At 31.6% G+C, this 12,172-nt stretch overlaps 1 long non-coding RNA gene across 1 annotated transcript; it reads left to right on the forward strand.

Moving 5' to 3' along the window:
* The first annotated feature begins 10,814 nt into the window (after window positions 1-10,814).
* On the forward strand, window positions 10,815-11,322 carry LOC149263646 (uncharacterized). Its single transcript, XR_016249703.1, has 2 exons — window positions 10,815-10,919; window positions 11,162-11,322. It is a non-coding gene; the product is annotated as an uncharacterized LOC149263646 (long non-coding RNA).
* The last annotated feature ends 850 nt before the right edge of the window (window positions 11,323-12,172 follow it).

The following is a 12,172-nucleotide window of genomic DNA, read 5'->3' on the forward strand; positions in this document are numbered from 1 at the left end:
TTGAATGTAACGACTAAAATATAAGCAGGAAGGGATATCAGAGGTGCTCTATTGGAGATATGATATCGAGTGTGCGAAAGGATAACAACCAATTCGAAGTTGCAATTTGAAAGTTTCTTTATAAGTAGCAGGAAGTTTACCAGGGATCAAAGGTTTGGGAATATTAGAGATCGACGATTAAAAGATTTGAAATGAGTACTGGATGTAACATTGTGTATACAATGATACGCGATATGGAATGGACCCGATAGTTTTATTATGTCAATTCAATTTCATATCAGATCCAAGAAATCATAAGTTTTAAGCATATGCCCCAACCAAAAGTCTGGTTTATGAATGAATGCGATATCTTTCTAAAACTAGATTTAGATGTCATATTGGGTTTAGGGGTTGTACAAACATCACAATGTTTTAGTTGATGCTTATATGAAATGTTTCGATATTTGGAAGTTCCGATAAGGCTACATGACAACCTTGTGGGGCCAAAAGCTCTTGAATTATTTAATTAGAAAGAAGGCAATCAACTTTAACTTTACCTTTTAATAAAAACCCCGTTTTAAAAATTTTATTAACCATCGGGAGCATTCGATCAGGGAAAGCTATTATCATAACATTCTTATGAGGAGAGTTGTGATATCATTATGATATGATATGAATTTTATGATAATGTATTAAAGGTCTATCATGGTTTTAATGAATATAAGAAAAATTAAAAAATCCTCAAATTCTGACAAAACAAAAAATACTTCCCTGAGCATGTTGCAGATTTAGAAATGGTTTCCTTCTTGCTTGAAGCCTCCAAAATCAAGGCAATGAATACCTGCAAAAGAAATGAGACAAAAGTAAGAAATGACTATAAGAATAAAAACTAACAATAGATGATGATGAACTTGTTAATGCATACCAGGAAGAATTTTGACTATAAGTTTACCTCATGAATCTTCATGTTCTCCCATGCATTTCTCAAAATTTTCATTCGTTCAAGACCATCTATTTATTTAGTTTAAAATGCTAAATAGTGAAGTTTCATATCGCATCATCCTCAAATTTTCATCGGAGGACAAGAGTGGTGAATATGAGATCTTCAGAACTACTTGTGAATCAAATATTTCCATGTCATAAGAATTCTTCGGAATTTCATGATATATTATTTTAAAACATTTTTGTCAATGTGACAGAGTTTTGCAAAAAAAATAAAATCAAGTGGTTCATAAGCTTGTGATATGTTCTAAGCCACCTTGTAAGAAAATTAAAAGGGATGCCAAGGAAAACGTTTGGGCTCATTACTTCTTCATAAAAATATGAATAACAAAATAAATGCAAAGTTAAAGGGAATCTAATCTAAATTAATCTATCCCTAATTGCTAGCTGAATGAAAGGAAACATGATTAGGCATAGTCATACTTCCATTGTAACCATTCTCTCATTTTGTTTCCTATATGTATGTACAGATCAAACACCAGTAACAAAAATACAAATATAATTAAACCAACTGAACTAAATGTGAATTCTAATACTACATTTATTGCTAATATATTTACAGGAAGCACCCTATTTACAATCTCCTTCTCTTGAAATGTTCCTTTCAGCTCAATTTCAATTAGATCATAGAATTTTGGATGGATTTCCATTAATGATTGGGAGATATTGAAAAGAGAGGATACCATGCTAGATTGTGGAAATGAACTTTTAGATACAACATCCTGCAAATTTTTTCCAATCCTATGTGCATATGTTAAATTATCAATAATCTTTTGTGAAGGAAAATTATCCAAATATTTTTCAAATGGGTCAATGAAAAATGGATGGAAATATATTATACTCGATAGAAGATTATTAATTGAATTAGATTGCTGGTCATATTGTGAAAATACACTTTCTTGTTGGGACTGCTTTTGAGAAAAAATAAGCAATTGATAAGAGATGAACATAAATTGGAATTGGAAGAGTAATAACTCTTGATGTTCATGATTATTATTTGAAACTTCATTTTCCCATTCAGGCAATACATCAATTGAGTGTTCAATAGTGAGATGCTCAATATGCTAGCACAATGTATCTAAAAACTGAAAAATGAAAACATAAAATAAATCTGAAATCAAACAAAATAAATCAAAGAAAAACAATAAAATGAAATCAATGTTGGTACAACTAGTGAGACAACACAATTGGGATTGATTTGAAATGATTTTCTATTCACAAGAATTGGCCAACGTTATGAAATTAGAATTATTTCCAACACCAACTTGTCAATTAGAGAGAAGATCATGAGTATGAATAGGAACGAGAGCTTGATCATCATAAGAATCATAAATTGGGATTGATTCTTGAATGCTTAAATCATGAAAATAATTTTTTACTTGGGAATGAGAATCAGTTGGAACAATTTCTGAGTTAGAGTGTTCTTCATTTACACATGTGATTCAAATTTCTCATGAGAATTCACTTGAGAAGAAGACAAATAAAAATCTTCAATGGCAAAGTAATTATCATAAATGACTTCAGAACACTCTCTAGGATTCCCTTGAATCTCATCTGATGTATCAAAACAAGAAGGAATATGAAGCACATGTTCATTAATGCTAGAGTAATGATCAATGATTGATTCTCTATCTTGATAAAAACTATTTGGAAATCCATTTATGTCAGCTTCTTTGTTCTCAGAAATAACATTAATGTTAAGACCGAATAATATGTTATTAGTAAAAATATCAGGATAAAGGGGAAAATGTAAATTTGAAGAAATGAATCTGAAATACTCTCCGTTTACAAATTCAAGTTCACTTTCTTCATTGCAAATTTGAGATTTATCATCATTCACTTCTCTATTAATGGTTCCTTGAATAATGTTTCTTTGCTGCCCTGAATTTTCCTTTTGATGAACATGGTCACATTAAGAAATTTGTACAAAAAATTGCATGTTATTGAAAACTTGAATTTCCGCGTGTAGTTGTTGATTTATTAACTGGTTTTCTGAATTTATTAGAAAATGATTTTTGAATTTGATTATAGAAATTTCTTCAAGATTATTGTTAGTGTCTTCTTGCATTTGATTATAAAATTATTGCAAGCTTTGTGATAATGGTTCATTAACATGGTTATCACTCATACCGTAAGAGGTGTGTAGTAAATTTAAGAAATTATCATACATGGCAGAGACTACTTCATCATGATTAATATGCACCACTATATCATAATTTGTGATAATATTATTAGGAGTTGAAAGAGAGTCATCAAAGATTGAAATTGTTTCACATGGGATGAGAATGCAAGGAAGAGAACTAATATATTGAAACCAATCTATTAATTCAATCTCTGAAGGTTTATCTTCAATTATAAATCTAAAACAATGTAAACTAATTCTAATGGTAAAATCTATGAAAGATTCATTTTCAAACCTTTGTATAACTTCAATTTCATCACATACCTATGCAAAGTCATAACCATCAAATTTACAAAGGAAAATTGTGATAAATCCATCCCAATTGTGAATAGAGGCAACTGAAAGAGTTTGACACTAACTTCTGGATTTTCGCAAGAATGTAAGAGTAAAAATCATGCATAAAATACCTTCATCAATTCCTTGAAAAGTAGAATTTGAGAAATTTTGAATAAATTTTAAAGCACGATTAGATGCATAAACATTTCTCTTACTGTCAAACATTACCTTTGACAAGTGTGTTACTATTTCTGGTGGAGTATTGGCAAATGCATGTCCAGAGATACAACTACAAATGGGAAGTTTAAGAGGAAACGTTGTGATTAAATAAAGCTTTAAAATACAAAACTCCAATAGACAACAAGTCTTCAAGCCCTCCTTCTAGCGCCAAAAATGTTGAAGGCTCTAAATTCTTTGCCTACAACATTATAAGGGAGACCATCTAGTTTAGACCTTAGTACAACTCCTTTTTCAATGAAATGGCGGTTCCAACTGGTTAAACTGGGTCCAGTTACCTTTTCGCTATTACTAATGGTTTATGATGTGCCTTTAGTTACAAATTGACAGGGACATCGGATCAATTCTTCTTGCTAATTAGGCAAAAGAATGAACCTTAAGCTGTTTTAATGGCACAACCAAACAACTCTCAATTTCGCCCCTTAAAAAAAGGACTTCTAGAATGAAAAAAAGCTATGATAACACATGCAAGGTCTAATATAAGATGCTAATGATGTAACCTATCTCAATTGAAGGAAAGGGAAATCCTTCTCTCATTCGAGGACTAATTAACTTAACGGGGAAAGAAAGCTTTAAAGAATTGCAATTAAGATGAAGGAACTAGATCAAGGAGATAACTCACAAGATCTAAGTCATCATTAATGAAATACTAACAATTAAACACTTAGTAAATATTTACATAAGAGTCTATTGAAAATATATCCAATTCCTTATTTATCATATGCATAAGAACTAAAATTATTCATGATGAATTACTGAATTATTTCGAATAAGACATCATGTATGCAACCAAACAATTATTATCCTAAATCATATGATAGCTTGTCGATCTAAATTATAACTATTTGTTCCTATGAAAACATCATTTTTCATATTATATAAAAAATTGAGCTTGTAGAATCATATGAGAAGACTTTTAAATGTTTTAATGAACAGAATTCAACAATAGTGCATGAATGTGATTATTAACTCATACATTTGAAATATAAATTAAAAGACATAAATTGGAATTCATTTTAATTACATTTTGTAAACAATAGTGCTAAACATCATCAGCTTAAATAAACCTTTATTAATAAATGAAATCAAATTACAGATCCTCACAATATGACAATAGTGCACAATCCTATGGGCCTATAATCGATCTCTTCTTGCAAAAATGGCCTCCTCCTTACAGAAGTAGTACATAATAAAAAAAGGAGTTTCTCTACAAACAGATGAAAACACAACAATATCACGCCTTCTTCCCCTGAGATTTGAATCCATTTTCTATCCTCCTACAACTCTAAATTCTCATTACAATATTGCTTTTCCATAATTCCAGAATTGCAGAGAAGAGAAGCCCCTTGTACATTTTACAATCTTCTATTTATAATTTTATGAAAATAATTCCTAATGGGAAAGCTGTTGAAGAGTAGTTATACTCAATCAATTTTCATTGGCCCAAAATCCTATTCTATTTTTGGAGCATTCCCATTGATTGAGATCTTTGTCTTCTCATCTCTTCAACTCTTTCCCTGTAGAAAACCAATCAAAATTAAATTAAAATACAAAATAAAATCAAAATACCAAATCAAGAATAAAATATCTCCAATAAAACTTAATTAAATAATTAAATGAAAAAGAAACCTGAATTTTCTATTGATGCCCGTGAAGATCTAATAGGTCAAGGAGAACATAGATGAATGGATTTGCGCTCAGTATAAACTATGGGCAAATGAAAATGTAAAAAATTGAACTCAGAAAATCAGTTTTGTTTAAACATTTAGGGCTTGATCTTTTGCTAAATTTTAGACCCATTAAATGATCAAATATGGTTATGACACCACTTGAGACATATTCTCCATGATTTTATATATCCAATGAGGCATCCCGGGTGTCACTTGGCCAGGTAAAACTAAATTTATGAGCTTCCAAAGTTGAAGAATTAAAACTACTAGAATTCTGGAATTTTTTTTTGCATGGGCGAAAAATGGAAATTTTTAATTAAAATCTCATCCTAAATATAATTACAATCATTAATTAATTAATACTAATTAATTATAATTAAAAATGTAAATTAATTAATGATTGAATTAAAATATTAAGAAGACTTTTTTTGGTAGAAATCACATCGGAGAAATTTTTTCCGACGCGTTTCGAACGAGCTAGTGTGGTTCATCATGAGGACCACATGAAGATGCAGATCATAGCACAAGCTTAAATAGAGGGTGATGTAGAGACCAAAAGATCATATAATGGCTAGTTTATTAAAATTAATATTATAATAATGATTATTAAAATCGAATAATATTCCTAAGACGACTAGTTTACGAGTAATAATATTATAATTTATAATAATAATTAAAAAATATTAAAATAATAATAATAATAATTATTATTATTATTATTTTAATATTTTTTAATTATTATGATAAAATATAATATTATTATTCTTAAAGTAGCCATTATAGGAATCTTATTTGATCTTAATAAGCAATATTAAAATATTAATTTTCATAAACTAACCTTTATATGATCATTTGGTCTCTATATCACCCACTATTTAAACCCGTGCCATGATTTGCATCTTCATCTAGCCCTGATGATGAACCACACTAGCTAGTTCGAAATGTGTTGACAAAATTTTCTCCTATGTGATTTCTACTGAAAAGACTCTTCTTAATGTAATATGAATTACAAAAGTTTGAATTCAGAATTAAAATAATAAAATTAATTATTTAAATATGAATTAAAATATAATTATATTATATTAATATTATAATTAAATTATATTAAAATTATAATATAATATTATAACTATAATATAATAAAATTATAATATTATACATTATAACCAAACCAACCCAAAAATTAAAACCAAAACGCATTTACGTAGCCATGAGTGTGAACTTTGATATAATGAAGGAGTTAGTAAATGTTGAGGTGGAGTGATAAGGGATGATGTTGAGGTCACAATGAGGGAGGGAGGAGTCATAAGATAAAGTAAACTTTATGATAAATAAAAGTAACTGATCATATAAAAATAAAATCGCAAACCACACATTTTAAAACGAGTGTATAAATATTTTGCAATATGCAATATCACATGTTTTATATCACATTGCAAATTTGATATCGCATCACAATTTTTATTTTGACATTTTATAAATTGGGATTTTGAGGGAAGGAGGCAATGTGGAGTGGAGCCAACGTAGAATTAAAATTGTACAAAATGAACAACAATGACTTTGCAATTTTGAGATTTTGGGTTTGGCAATTTGTTTTAAAATAAGAAATTAGAATAAATTTTTGAGATCCCGAAAACATTTTTTTAACTATTCTACAATTCGGCTGGGTCATTTTGTAGGACCATTAGTGAAAAATGAAAAAATTAATAAAAAATAACTAAGGATTAATATTTACAATGAAAGACTATTTTAATTGCAAAAAAAAAAAAACAATATACATTTTTTTACATTTTTTTAACCGTGGTGACAAAACGATCAAAGTTCAAAGGAGTGCCATTTGCAAACCAGTTAACCAAATGAGGTGAAACAAGTATCTATGGAAAGCTTGCTAAAATTTGAATTCAATGAAATAATCAAAATATAAATCCGACGATAATGAAAAATGAAAAAATTGTAGGACAATTAACTTAAATGAAAATCATAAAAGGTTTTTTAGCCAAAAATTAATAGAAAGGGTCCCCATTATTTGAAGTAAATAAGTCAAAAATGGGGGGTGCTAGGTTTCCCTATAACAAATGGATAAATGTGGGAGGGGATGGTTGCACTGAGTTAATAATTTTCTATAGTATAAGAGGAATTCAAGATAATTATTACCACCCAAGGCATGGATTTTTATTAGGGTTTAGAATTTTCTTTCTATTCATGGAAAAAGGTGTTTCACTTAGCCATTTCGAGATAGGAGAGCTAAGAACAGGGGGCACTGCTACCTAGAATGTTTCCTTGCATTACTAGTGATTTTAGAAAATATGGGAATGACCTAAGTAGTACAATGAAGAATGAAAGTGTCTTCCATAAATAAAAGAAACAAATTATTCCAAGAGAATGAGTATCTGATTAATAACAAGCTATAGGCTTCACAGAGTTGCATGACAACCTGCAAAGGCATGTTTATTTACTTTTGCAATGAAACAAATATATACAGACTAGGTATCAATATTTCACTCTATACTTTAAACTAAAATGAGAATCATTCGACAGAGGAGTCACCCATTTTATTTATACATGTACAAAAAGGAAATTAAAAACTTAGGGGAAATGATAAGGAAAAAAAATGTTAAAAACAAGATTAGCCCACAACAAAAATGATGAAACAAAATCATATACAAACAATACTTTCCAAGTGGCCATGCAAGTGAAACCCACTTAAAACTGAGCTGGTTTTTCCTCATATGTATGACTAAGAGATAATTTATGATTCCAAGGGTGCCATGAGATAGTCACTAGTGATTTCTTCCAACTACTCATAGTGCCATGTTCATGCAAACTAGGGTTCAAAAGAAAATTGAGTGTTTAGGTCACATGAAAAAAATCCAAAGATAGCATGAAGAATAGTGAAAAGTTTGTAACTAGCTAGCCAACTACCACGATGTAGTTTGGGCATCCTAGGGCATGCCTTGGGATCAATCACATTAAATGCACATAAAATCACCCTCAAACTACCATACTTATCAACCCAAATTCCATATGTTGTTTGCAAAGTATGTCGACACATTGGTTCACCATGGAAGTAAATTATGTCACATTACAAATAATATATTTTGCACCATTCTATATTGAATTGAAACCTATAGAATCATGCTCCATACCCTTGTTGCAATATATATGAACATTATATGGGTTCCTTATTTTACAAGCTATAGATATATAACCTCTATACTTTGGAACCGATTTCCATTCATTACTTTGTTCTATGGTATTGTTGGATTATGAGGCTCCTTGTTATTTTGTTAAAGTTCTTCCCAACGAATATGAATCAAAGAAAATATGTCTAACCACAATATTAAGAAGGATTGTCCATACATAGTAAATAATTATGTCATCTTCAAAGTCAACCTGTAATAAATTTGAAATGGTGAACTTATATTGTCTTGTCATTTTCATAAAAAACAAATATATTCATACGATCATAATGTGAGACATGATATATCAGACATTGAGTGTAAAAGCAAATTCTTAAAAATTCCAACATATCTAAACACACCCCATACTACTATTACACCCCATACTACTATTACGCATACTACTTCGTGTCTTACCAATAAAATTACAATTACTATTTGAAAAAAGCACTAAATGATGTCAAATCCTTATTATAAGTGCCGATAGTAGCAGGTATATAGCGATGGATATGGCTTTGACTACGAATTAGTTTTGTTTGACTTTTTAAATATCAACAGCTATTCAATACTTTAACCAAAGTTTTACGCAAAAAGTGAATTTTTTAAATCATTTAAATATTTTTCGATGGTTTTCATTGGCCATTCAGCTTTGGGGTCTTATTGCAGACGTCGAGCTCGTTTTTAACTGAAATTTTTCCTTTATCCAAAGTTTTTGGAGTATAATTGCAACAGAAGTTTTGCCTTTATCCAAAGTTTTTAAAAACGAAGTTTATTGGTTTGTGTTTATCTAAAGTTTTACGTTTATCCAAAGCTTTTAAAAACCAAAGTTTGAGTGTGTTTATCCAATAACCAAATTAAACTTTCCTTATCATTGTGGAAAGCGTCAAGAGTTTAAAAAATGGAGACTGGCAGTCAAATATTGACAGCGTTGTTCAGAGACTTTCAAGTCTTATTGCGAGGAACACAGACACAAGCCTCTATTCTCTGACATAAACTTAGGACATGGATCAGGAGATGCTTCAAAATTGGACCAGTGACATAAACTTAGGACATGGATCAGGAGATGCTTCAAAATTGGACCAGTGGGATTGATTAATGCTGGATTGGCCTTAGCATTAAAGCATAACATTTTCCTAACATTTTATGTGACATTATAGTTGGTATACTTTACAGCATTATGACATATTTCCGCCATCTGTGCTTGTGGCTTAGCCATCCGTCCCCCTACGTCTGTGTGTGACTGTTGGCATGTGGCTATTTGCATGTTGGTCGACCAAGGACGGGTGACAACACACAATATCTGTTAATTACCAAGGCGAAGAGTAGTTTCTTGCAGGAGAAGCACTTTCCTGTAGAAGAGATCTCATCATCATGGTATTGATGAAGATGAGGGAAATTGCAAAGACTTACCTTACTAGTTGAGTTGGGCTACATTCTACAAGCTGGACGCTGGATAACTGTCGCTGAGTTGCGACCGAGCGCCGCCCTTTATGTACAGGCTAGGATTTCAGAACTCGAACTCAAGTGGGAAGTTTCTGATGAATTTCTATGGCATAGGAAGCCATTATTGGATCATTGGCTTGGAGGGCTCCGCAACCGAGGCTACGAGGCAGCGCTAGTGTACTAGTGCAGAGAGGATCTTTACGATGACATTGATGAGGATCTGTTCAAGCTGTCGAGGAACCGAGAATTGGAAAACAGGACTCTTGAGAAATTTATGGGGGCTGCTGCCAGATACAGGCTTTATCTAGACCCTACAAATTCAAAATTTTCGAAACTTGCCTATATTTTTTTGTTTTGTTTTGGCCAGCTTTTGTTTTTTTTGTACTCTGCTATTTCCCCTAATATGAACGGTTGAAGTAGCTGAGTGATAGAATCACAGGCCGTCAACATGCATTAATGAAGGGAAAAATTACGAAATTCCTCCACCCATTGTGTTCCCTAATTCTGGGCTACACAAGCGGCTTCCACAGAGGTGATTTATCATCAAATTCTGGCAGCACTGCAGCAGGTTAGCATTGTAGCAATTTGATTAAGTGTGATTTGCTAGTGATTGATATTCCTCTGCTTTTTTATAAATATATATAAATTGGTGTAACAAATTCTGGCAGCACTGCAGCAGGTTAGCATCGTAGCAATTTGATTAAATGTGATTTGCTAGTGATTGATATTCCTCTGTTTTTTTATAAATATATATAAATTGGTGTAACAAAAAAGTTGTAACTATTGCTGTCAACTTGGAGTACAACAATACTCTTACATTTTAAATATGATTGATTTTATATGAACGCAGCATGAGGACTGATTGCCCTCACCATAGAGGATGAAAGGTGATTGAAGTACAAAGTTAATGTTGTTCGAGTCTTTTCTACGATGATTTTGGTCTAGAAATGGGTAAAAACGTGATTGCTCATGACAGTAATATGTTGGTGTCCATGTTTATTTCTATTTAACATCAAAGGTTTATGCATACCTGTTTCACATAATGGGATGGGATTAATGGTGCGAACATGGATTTATAACGTCCCTTAAGTATTCCAGCAACGCTGAGCTTGTATTTTTAGCAGCATAGCAACATAGCTTTGTATTGATTGAATGTACTGATCTCTTTGATGGTGAACATTCTTCATTGACAGGTGAAGCGCTCGGGGAAATAATCCATGCAATGGGGTAAAGCTATAACGTCATGATCTCTGTCGAATTTATTTCAATAACTGCTCTTAAAAGCCTACGTCTGAGTCGCGAATCTGATACATTAGATTCAAGTGAGGTCACTAAATCTCAACTCAAAAGCCTAGATCTGGCTTGTCAAACAAAGAGTTGTAACAAGGAGCTCACTTTGCAGTATGAAGACTGATTGCCCTCAACACAGAGGAGAAAGGGCACCCCCTAAGTATCCGCACAAATCATGAAATAAATCACTTGCATGTGTTTATAGACACGGAATATTGAAGAGCGCCATTATAAAAAGCTTTAGAAACTGCACACGTGAGTTCTAAGAGAGGGAAAGTGCACCCTTCTCTAAGCATTTACATGTGCCAAGTAGATACAGCTCATGCTTGGTCAGAGCTTGGTCCATATCTTGACAATAGATAGATATTAACTTGATTGGATAAACACTGAATGCAGAATTCATCTGACACATGAATAACAGAGAAGATTATAAAAAATATTTAAATGCATATTGAGAAAGGAAATGAAAACGGTTGATTTATAAATGCAAAAAAATTAATTATCAACTAACTATTTTATATCTCTTATATAAAATAAGAGGGTTAGTATGAGCGTTGTGACAGAATAAGAGGATTAGTTGCAGATGGTGCACAAGCTCCATTCGGTTGTCCACAACTGTGGTGAACAAAGTGTTTTTACGTCTGTATTGGGCCTCGAATTTTTACAGAGTTGATGCTGCCAATTGAAACCGCCATAAATTTCGAAGGCAAATACTAAAATTATGAACATTATTGTTGGTTTCTTGGTTGTGTCCTATTTCTATAAATTATGAACATTATTGTTGGTTTCTTGGTTGGTTCCATTCTTGATTTCCTGGTTGTATCTTATTTCTATTTTGGTGTAGCTCCATTCTGCTGTGCAAAACTTTGTGCTGAACAAACAACGTTTTTAGCTGTGTGGGTTGGAGCTTTTTG

The sequence above is a fragment of the Pinus tabuliformis genome, chromosome 6 (genome assembly GCF_031772625.1).
Source record: "Pinus tabuliformis cultivar Carrire ecotype Pingquan chromosome 6, CPIR1, whole genome shotgun sequence".
In the NCBI taxonomy this organism is placed as follows: Eukaryota; Viridiplantae; Streptophyta; class Pinopsida; order Pinales; family Pinaceae; genus Pinus; species Pinus tabuliformis.